Below are 10,754 nucleotides of genomic sequence, written 5' to 3' on the forward strand. Positions count from 1 at the left end.
CAACTGTTTCACAAATCGCATGTCCGAAGCCGAGCTCGTTAGCCGAAGCAGCACGTGCGTTTGAGCTCCACCCCCTCAGGCCTTCAGAATTTCCACAGAATCCCTCAACAGTACAAATTAATGGGCATCTAAAGTCAGACTGTCAGATTCATCAGCCAATCAGTTTGATTTATTTGTTCTTAGTGGGTGTGGTCTTTAGTATATGTCCCAGTCCAGGCCATATACATTTATATGTCTATGGTACAGGCTTCTAGCTGGCCTTGAGTGACGCAATCACGCTTTAAGTGATGCACGTAATTTGAAAGCGAAAAGCGCGAGATCTCGCAGACGAGTCGGCTGTCACATCACCATTGAGAAAGAGCTCTATGGATTTAAAAACCTGAGATGTTCTGCATGATCGTGCGATTGATTAATTAAACAGGAAAGGAGGACTGAATTTAATTTCAAGCAAATTGGTAAGTGATTTTTGCATTGTTATAGCAACATCAGGAGTTTTCTAAGTGTAAATTGGGCTGCTAGAGCATTAAGTGTTGGTTCCCCGAGCGCCTCCAAGGGCGCATTAATGCCGATCCAAAAAACGCAGCATTTTCTTACTCTATACGTACTTCCACGTTCTTATCGCAAGCGCGACTGTTGTGGCGCGCCTCTGACACCTAGTGGTAGGCTCCGCACCGCATCCCCTTATTCATCAGATTATTTAATTGCCAGCGTAAGGCATATCGCATAATGATCAGGTCATACAGCGAGTAATTCCTATCTCATGGCATATTTACATTTTATTATCATTCAGGCACCATTAAAGTGCAGAAATTCGTAATCAAATTGGAATTGGAATCAAAAACACGCTGATCTTGTGCATGTCTCTTTAAATCCAAATGAGCTGCCGCTCCTCGCCTCCTTTCCGGAAGAGGGCTATGCCTTTTCAGCTCCCGATTCAGACACTACAGCAACAACAAATCAGAACCAATATGATTGACAGCGTAAATACTGGAGTTCAGCCATATATGTATGAATATATATGCATATCCGGTCTCCCTGAATGCAGTAAGAGACAATTGTAACTTTAGCGCATTAGCCGTGGAATCAGCTATCAAGCACATTCGGAAAGGAGATTATATATATAGTAGATAATTTGGTCATTTAATGTATATACATAATACATTTTTCTTGATCAGCATTCCCCATCTCGATGCAGCTCAGCTGAGGGAAGAAAGAAATGACACGGAGACCCAAGCCATCAAATCCTTCCACGTTTATTCATACAGCACTTCATTATATAGTCCAGCAAAACAACATTCCACTATACCCTCCAATGAAATAGTTATTTACCCTATATGTGGTAACATATATGTTTGAGTACAGAAATAGGAAATACATTCTCAGAACAGCTGCAGCTGCATTTTGTGATGACACAGCAAGCTACATCAACAAGAGAAGTTTAAAAGAGGCCTTTATTATTCCACACCCATCGTCACATTCAGCGTCATATGGGTTCCGTTCAGACACGCAAATGCATCGTAGTTATGCGACAATTACGCAGTCATCACTATAATCAATAAAGGCTGGTCCTCCTCGAACCATCATGTCCCTTATGAGACGTCTTGGATAGAGATCCAAGATAGCGGCGTGGTAGCACGCAGCGGCCACTCCGGATCCAAAATGGTGCTATTTTTGTCACTTAGCCCGACTTTTACGGCACATAGACATCAGAGCAACCGGTGTTCGTGTCTACCATCGCCAGACACTGTTAAAATATAAGATTCATGCAACAACCAAGCTGCATGATGATCTGCAGGAGTTGCTACGTGAACTCAGCTTGCTGCGGGACCAGGCCTCCAGTCCTCGGCGTCGCCTGATGCCGGTGCCCGGGGGAGGAGACGCCGTAAGCGGTGTGCGAGGAAGCGAATGTGTGGCAAGAGGGCGGGGGTCCATGCTAGGCTAAAAACAAACCCTAGCTGGCCAGCTCTCCCATCTATCCTGCTCTCAAATGTTTGCTCCCTGGACAATAAACTGGACTACATACAACTCAAGCAGACTACGCAGCGTGAACTTAGAGACTGCTGCGTCTTTGTCTTCATGGAGACGTGGCTCAGCGACAGGGTTCCAGATGCTGCCATTCAGCTAAACGGGCTCACCTCGTTTCATGCTGACAGAAATGCAGCTCTGTGCGGTAAGACTCGCGGTGGTGGCTTGTGTGTTTACATCAACACGGAATGGTGCAATAACTCTATGCTAGTCTCTAGTTACTGCTCATAGCTGGTGGAGCTGGTGACTGTTAGATGCAGACCTTTTTATTTACCGCGGGAATTCACCACTGTTATTATAACCAGAGTTTACATTCCCCCCAGCGCTAACGCTAAGGAAGCGCTCTGTGAACTGTATGGGGCTATGAGCGAACTGCAGAATGCTCACCCTGACGGACTGTTTATTGTCATCTGAGATTTCAACCATGCGAATCTCAAAACAGTGCTCCCTAAATTCCATCAGTATGTGGACTTTGCAACGAGAGGAGCGAACACGCTTGATCTTGTTTACACAAACATCCCAGGCGCATACAGGGCTGAGCCCCGCCACCACCTCGGCTACTCAGACCACATCTCTGTTATGATAATTCCAGCATACAGACCGCTCAACAGACACACAAAACCACTCCATAAGCAGGTGAAAACCTGGCCAGCAGGAGCCATCTCTGCTCTTCAGGACTGTTTTGAGTGTACTGACTGGCAAATATTCAGGGAGGCTGCAACATATGGCGACTCTACCAACTTGGAGGAATACACAGCATCAGAGACCAGCTACATCAGCAAGTGCATTGATTCTCCAAGACCATCACCACCTACTCCAACCAGAAGCTGTGGATTACTGCGGAGGTGCGTGCGCTGCTGAGGCGACAAGGCTGCCCTAAGAACAGCGAGGGCCAAACTGTCCCGGGCCATCAGAGAGGCAAAGCGCGCACACGCCCAGAGAATCCACAGTCACTTCCAGGACAGCGGCGACACGCGACGCATGTGGCAGGGCATCCAGGTCATCGCCAACTACAGGACAACATCAGTTGCCTGTGACAAAGATGCCTCCCTTCCAGATGCGCTGAAAGACTTCTACGCTAGGTTTGAAGCACAGAAGGACGTGGTGGCGAGGAAGACCACCCCTCCTCCCAATGACCAGGTGCTCTGTCTTACCACGGCTGATGTGAGGAAAACTCTACGTAGAGTCAACCCACGGAAGGCTGCTGGACCAGACAACATTCCTGGCAGAGTGCTCAGAGGATGTGCAGACCAGCTGGCAGATGTTCTTACCGACATCTTCAACATCTCTCTGAGCAGCGCAGTTGTTCCAACATGCTTCAAGGCCATCACCATCGTCCCCATGCCAAAGAAGTCTTCAGTGTCCTTCCTCAACGACTACCATCCCGTCGCACTCACACCCATCATCATGAAGTGCTTCGAGAGGCTCGTCATGAGGCACATTAAGAACCAGCTGCCCCCTCACTAGACCCACTGCAGTTTGCGTATTGTCCAAACCGTTCACAGAAGACGCCATCGCCACCACCCTCCATCTGGCCCTCACCCACCTAGATAAAAAGGACTCATACGTTCGAATGCTGTTCATAGACTTCAGCTCAGCATTCAACACCATAATTCCTGAGCACCTGATTGGAAAGCTGAACATGCTGGGCCTGGACACCTCCCTCTGCAACTGGATCCTGGACTTCCTGACTGGGAGACCTCAGTCAGTCCGGATCAGGAACAGCATCTCCACCACCACCACCAAGAGATGGTTGTTGACTTTAGGAGAGCACAGAGTGACCGCTCTCTGTTAAACATTGATGGCTCCTCTGTGGAGATTGTCAAGAGCACCAAATTCCTTGGTGTTCACCTGGCGGAGAACCTCACCTGGTCCCTCAACACCAGCTCTATTGCCAAGAAAGCCCAGCAGCATCTCTACTTTTTTTAAGGCTGAGGAAAGCACATCTCCCACCCCCCAGCCTCACTACATTCTATAGAGGGACTATTGAGAGCATCCTGAGTAGCTGCATCACTGCCTGGTTTGGGACTTATACCGTTTCAGACCACAAAGTCCTGCAGAGGATAGTGAGGACAGCTGAGAAGATCATCAGGTCTCTCTTCCCTCCATCAAATAATTTTTTTTTTTAAAAACACTGCATCCGCAAAGCAACCAGCATTGTGGATGACCCCACACACCACACAAACTCTTCACCCTCCTGCCATCTGGCAAGAGGTAACGAACCATTCAGGCCCTCACGGTCAGACTGTGTAACAGCTTCTTCCCCCAAGCCATCAGACTCCTCAATACTCAAAGACTGGACTGACACACACACACACACACTTGTCCTGAGTTGCACTTTAATTATTGTCACTTTATACCTAGCTGCTACCTCAATAACTGCTATGTGCATAGAACACTATCTCATAGTATGTTATGTTTACATTTGGCATTTTTAGAAAAGGTCATCTTTTTGCATTACTGTGTACTGGTTGGAGCTGCAATGTCTCCCACTGTGCCTATTATCCTGTACATTTTTTGTATTTATTGTACTGTCCCGTACTTTTTGCACACGTTTGCACGTACACTTTATATAGGTATGTTATTTAGTCTGTGTAGTCTCATGTGGTTCTGTGTTTGTCCTATGTTGTTTTATTTAACACCATGGTCCTGGAGAAACGTTTTCTCATTTCACTGTGCACTGTACTAACTGTATATGGTTGAACGACAATAAAAACCACTTGACCTGACTTGACATGGCAGAGCATTTCCTGCAACTTCATTATCCTAGCCAGATACATTCCTGGGTTTTTCAATGAAATCTCTGATTCCCTCCCTCGTTTCACAGGAGTTCCACAGACCAGCTTCTACTGGCACCCTTCGAGGTATACTGGAGTCCACAATGAAGATGCTTGAAGATCTCCCCAATCATACCTGAAATGGTCAATCTAACACAAGTCATCAAACAAGCTCAACTTTCCATCTCTCCATGAGCCATAAGTTCTCATGCATATCTGGTGGTGGTTGGTGGCTCTCTCCCAGCACATCTGATTCAATTCAAGCACGCCCACTGTTCGCAAGGATAGCGCATAACTATGTCTACCCCCCTTGTCAGAGCTTCCATAATCTCAAGCATGGTTCCTTTGCATAGGTATTGCACAAGCCAGCTGCCCTCGCTGGAAAGCTTGCACTATAACGGGATATCTTTCAACAAGGTATTGCACGCAACGTCGCATACCACGTTTGTCTTTGGCAAAGATTTTACACAACCAGGGGCCCTCGACGCACAAGGACAAAATCAAACTCAAGGAGAAAAAGAGAAAACGCACAAGGACAAAATCAAACTCAAGGAGAAGGGGCCTATTGCACAGCTTTTTCTATTGCAAAGAATGAACACAAGACCTGAATCGTACCCGATCGGACCATCTCTTTTGGGGGTAGTATTCTACATTCTCTCTCTTTTGGGGGTAGGCTCCTCGCCCCTGCCTCCTATCTCCAGCAGGATATGACTTTTCCGAGTACTACAACTTTGGACCACCAGACGGGGCCTACGCCAAAGAGAGACATTACTTTTCTGTTTTATATTCATCAAATAAATGTCATCTTCAATTTCACTCAAGTCTGCGAGTCTTCCTGATAGAAATGTAAGTGCAGCGTAGTTCTAGCGGGAAGACTAGCAGCTGTACATCATCGCACCATTAGCTGGGTAATTCCCAGCCAGTCACATGTGAGCCATTGATTTATAAGTCTGCGCACAATCTATCACATTGCTGTTTCAGTGTGCTAACATGGCAACCTCCACCACCCCACCAGCACCAGTTGAGTCCCGTCCTGCAAGGGGGTAGGCTCCTGGCCCCTGCCTCCTATCTATGGCAGGATATGACGGTTCCGAGTACTGCAACTTCGGACCGCCAGATGGAGCTTACGCCAAAGAGAGACATTACTTTTGTTTTATATTCATCAAATAAATGTCTTCAATTTCACTCAAGTCTGTGAGTCTTCCTAATAGAATTGTGTTCCTTTAGTTCATTTTAATTAAGTAAACTGAACAACCTGCAACTTTTTTTTTGTGTACTTCTATTTGCACACTGAATTACAATTAGTAATTTATTTCTTGTATTTATTTATTCATATTTTATTTCACATTGCAAATTGAAATAAATATCTCTCTCCCTCCATTTCTGTATTGAATTTTCAAATGATGTAACCTATTTTACCTCAAATTCAAACATTATTCTTGTTATTTTTTGTTGTGGTAAGCAACTGTATTTCCTTCCGGAAGTTCAGATATAGTCATCATCTTATTTTTATGACAAATCGGAAGACCATCCTGGGTTATTAATGACATGAAAATATACAAACCACTTTCATCCTATATGGCAGAGGAATGTCTTGTTTATACAACAGCTCATTCATGCTGTTGTCTTAGAATGAGTTAAATGTTTATGCAGCTGCAGTCAAACATGCCTGTAATCTGAGAATTATGTGTAATACACTTCAGAGTCATCTGCATAAATTATGCACATCTGTGTGGTTAGTTTCCCACCTCTATTTGAAAATAATAGAGCAGTACACAAGTTGACAAAGTTTTGCCCTTTTCATTATTTAGTGGAAATGCGCCTTTTAATGTGCACAGTAATGTGTTTTGAAGTCCTGTATGTCAGCAGATTAGCCTGATCCAAGCAAACAGCACAAGCCTGCGGTTATCAATAAGACATGAGACCCCAAACAGGGCATAAACATACACTGTAAAAACTGATTTTAAGGTTATTTGTATCATATAGCTTTTTGAGTTGATGCAGCTAAAATTTCATGCCAACTCAACTTGTTAAAATTTGAGTCTATTAACTTGTACTTACTGTAAATTGGATCACATTGGATAACAATCGTATTTGCTATTTCAACTCAAAGTTGAATACAAATGCAAAGATTTTCCAGTTCCCAGCATGCATTGCAGCATGAATAAATAATGAGGTTAGTGTTGTAGGCCTATTTATTTGGGCAATTTGTGGACTATTTGTGCTGTATTTGGCATTACTGTTAGTTAATAGTTGTGTGGTGATGTTAATAGCTTATATTTTGACAATGGATTATTTAGTTGTCTCTACAAAACTTCCGAAGTTGAAAGAAATTGATATGTTTTGTTAATGGAACTTGACTGAGTCAGAGTAAGAAGACAACTAGCTTATTTTATTTATTTTTATACAGTGTACAGTAGGTTTCACCCCAGAATTAAACTTTTTAACACTTGCAATGAGCACGAACATGCAACTGAAAGATTGTTTTAGCTAGAGCGGAGTTTATGGTCAGCTGTTTTCTCACAGAAAATTTAATTGAATCAGATTGCACATAATGAAAATTTCATAAACAGATTTCCATGCCTGCAATGTCCTCCAACAAACCCCTCGGGTTTATCAATAATTGCTCATTTAAAAATGCATGTAATTAAAACTCACTGTTATTCCCAAGTTTGAGCAAGGTCCCTCAAATGTCAACTGTTTAGAGGTGTAAAAAGGTTAGTTTGGTGGCATCTGTGCAAGCATGAATATGAGTGAGCCAGTTTTTTCATGTTTTTTCACCTCAATTTATAAAATAGACAATCTTGTCTAATGCTTTAATATGGATTTTTAAATTTTTTTTTTAATAATGAAAATAATGTTAAAGATGTACTTTTGAGTTTAGCATTTTCTTAAAAAGTCATCTAAATGAATAACAAATATACAAACTAAATATTTTACATATTAAAAAATGTCCTCTTTCTCCAATATTCTTTTAATTTCATCTTTACAAAAAGTACTCTGGTGATATGCTAAAGTGATGGAATCTGATGGTAATTGGATATATGCCATGACACTAAATAATTTCAATATTCATTGTACCATGGACCTCAAAGAATAACATGGTACTACTATGTACACGTCCAAAAATATGCTATTTTATGCAACCATTTTGAAAACTTTCACTCAGAAATTGTCAAACACTAGGAGAAATGTCTACATTAATCAAATTTAATTTAATGAAATGGAAGGAACATAAAAGAAGAGTGAAAGATAAAGAGAGAGAAAAAGCAACGAGCAAGTTCTTTTTTCCACTGAAGAAGTGTTTAGCACAACACAGTGAGTCGTGCCCACGCTCCTGACAGTAATTGCAGCACAAGGAGGTCATCAATAATGTATTCAAGATCACTTACACATCATGGAGCAGTCACGGGTTTGAAGAGAGATGCTTCTGTTCTAGCAAAAAATAAATAAAAAAAATCCTTTGGCTTGTCAGGTGCAAGAGATTTGAAGGAAAATAAAGTCTTCAAAGAGGGCTTGGCAACATGAGATGGGATATTATATACATATATATATATATATATATATATATATCAAGACTTAAAGGTGTCTTGTGACTTTTTTATTGTCATTTGTGAAGTGCAAAGATGCAACAAATTTGGCTACAACATTTAAATATTTGACTGAATAATAAATGAGTCAAACATTTAAATTTGTATTTTAAATGTCTATTTAGTTGCTTGAGTGGCAGTTTATATTAAATAAATCACCTATTCTACAACCTAGTAGATAATGATTTGAACCTAGAAAATGAAGGCATTAGAACATTTACCTGTGTAAGAAAAGCACATTGTGATATGATGCATATTGGTACATATCCAAAAAATAAACATGTAGTACTATGGTACTTTTTGGTACTATTTTGTTAGTAAAGCAATGTCCATTCCATGCTGAACAGTGTGTACTGCCACAAGCCACATATATTCACAAGTGTCCACAAAGCGTGTATTTGAAGTGTGTATGTTAGAGAAAAAGGAATGAAGTGTGACAAAAACACATAATACCATACAGCAGTGGTTAATAGTAGTTAAATGGTTTACTGAATAAATGTGGGAAACTTTATGTTTGAAATTAGGCTTTTATGCAGTGATGTGCACTGAAATTGACCTTAAGGTAATGTCATTTGTGAAGTTCAAAAAAAAAATTATATATATATATATATATATATATAATAATTTTACTATACAATTTAAATCTAATTTATATCACTGAAAAATTCACTGAAATATAAATCTTATGAGAACAATATCGCATATCACTGAACAGTAAATGAGGCAAACATTTTGTGTCTTAAATTCTACTTTGTTGGTTGGTTAGCATCTTATACTAAACAATCATCTTCTCTCGCAAATAACAGAAACTGCAGATTTCCCAGAATAGAGACAATGGAAAATGACAGTTTGATGACAGTTTTTTTCAGTGATGCTGGTTAGAAAAAAGCACATGGTGAACTGAAGCTTCTTGACTCTGTGCTATCTCTTAGTGGCCAGATACTGAACTACACTTTTAGTATAATCATGCAGTCTTTGTAGGGCTTAGATCTATTTAATATAACTTAAAAATTTAATAATAATTGAGACCTGAACATTAGTATTTCTCAAAACCTGATATGCAGTTTAAACACATCAAAACATCGTTATATTCTTTACAGATTTAAATATGTAGACTACCAGAACTTCTGTGATATGTGTGATCACAGCAAATCCCTGATCTTACATTACAAAAGACCTCTCCAACACCAATCTTCTAATTTACAGTACTAATTATGTAAATATCCGGCCTGAGTATCTGAGCTGATGGCATGAAATTATAGATATTTATGTGCATATCTGCTATCCTATTGCTTTACTAATGGAACTAATTGGCCACTCCTTTATAATAATTGCAGAGACCGAGGTCAAGTTCTCCGTTGGCCTATTCATTCAAGTATTGTTTTTCTGCATATAAACAGAACAGAGAGCAATTAAGATAACTAAGGAGAGAGGCCCTTAAAGAGACATTCAGAACTGGTGACGTTGAGAGAGACTAGTGGTGTAGTTGGACATGGGTAGGTGGACATGGAACAGTGGAATATTGAGTTGTGTTTTTTTTGGGTTTTTTTTTTGTGGGAGTATGCACAATCAGAAATGTATTCTAAATGTTATGTTTATAATAGGGATGACAAATTTACATGTTAATTTTAGTTGTATTAATTATATAAAAGATAACTTTTAAAAACGTTTCTTAATTAATGCCCCCGATAAATTCTGTAATAATGAATGTTCCCATAATCTTTCAAGCTTGATGTATTTTCTGTGGCAGTAGGGGCAGTCAGCACAACTCCAGCTGTTTAGGCAACGGGTCTCATAAAACCAACAACGCTCTTGCACGCATTGCCACTGAAATTATGTTTAACTTGACACAGCATCCTAAACACACAGCGCTTATGACCAGAAACATTGAAAACTAGTGAGACACGATACAACCATAGTGAGACACTCCAAATGAGTACATAGACCAACAATTAAAAATAGTGCAGACGGAAGTAGCCAATAATATAGTTATGTTCAATGATATGGAAATAATAATAAAAAAAAAACGATATTTGTGTTTTTAAAACCACGTTTTGTATTGCTTAATGATTTACTTGTTGGCTGTAACAATATACAGTATGTATATGATGTAATATATATGATTTTTCAGGATTATAATATATATTACCGGTATTTATTTTACATATATATACTAAATACTGTATATATACACACTCATCTGTGTGCGTGTATATGTATATATATATATATATATATATATATATATATATATATATATATATATATATATATATATATATATATATATACATATACATACATACATACACACACACACACACACACACACACACACACACACACACATACACTGTGTATA

This window comes from Xyrauchen texanus, chromosome 7 (assembly GCF_025860055.1).
Source record: "Xyrauchen texanus isolate HMW12.3.18 chromosome 7, RBS_HiC_50CHRs, whole genome shotgun sequence".
NCBI lineage: Eukaryota > Metazoa > Chordata > Actinopteri > Cypriniformes > Catostomidae > Xyrauchen > Xyrauchen texanus.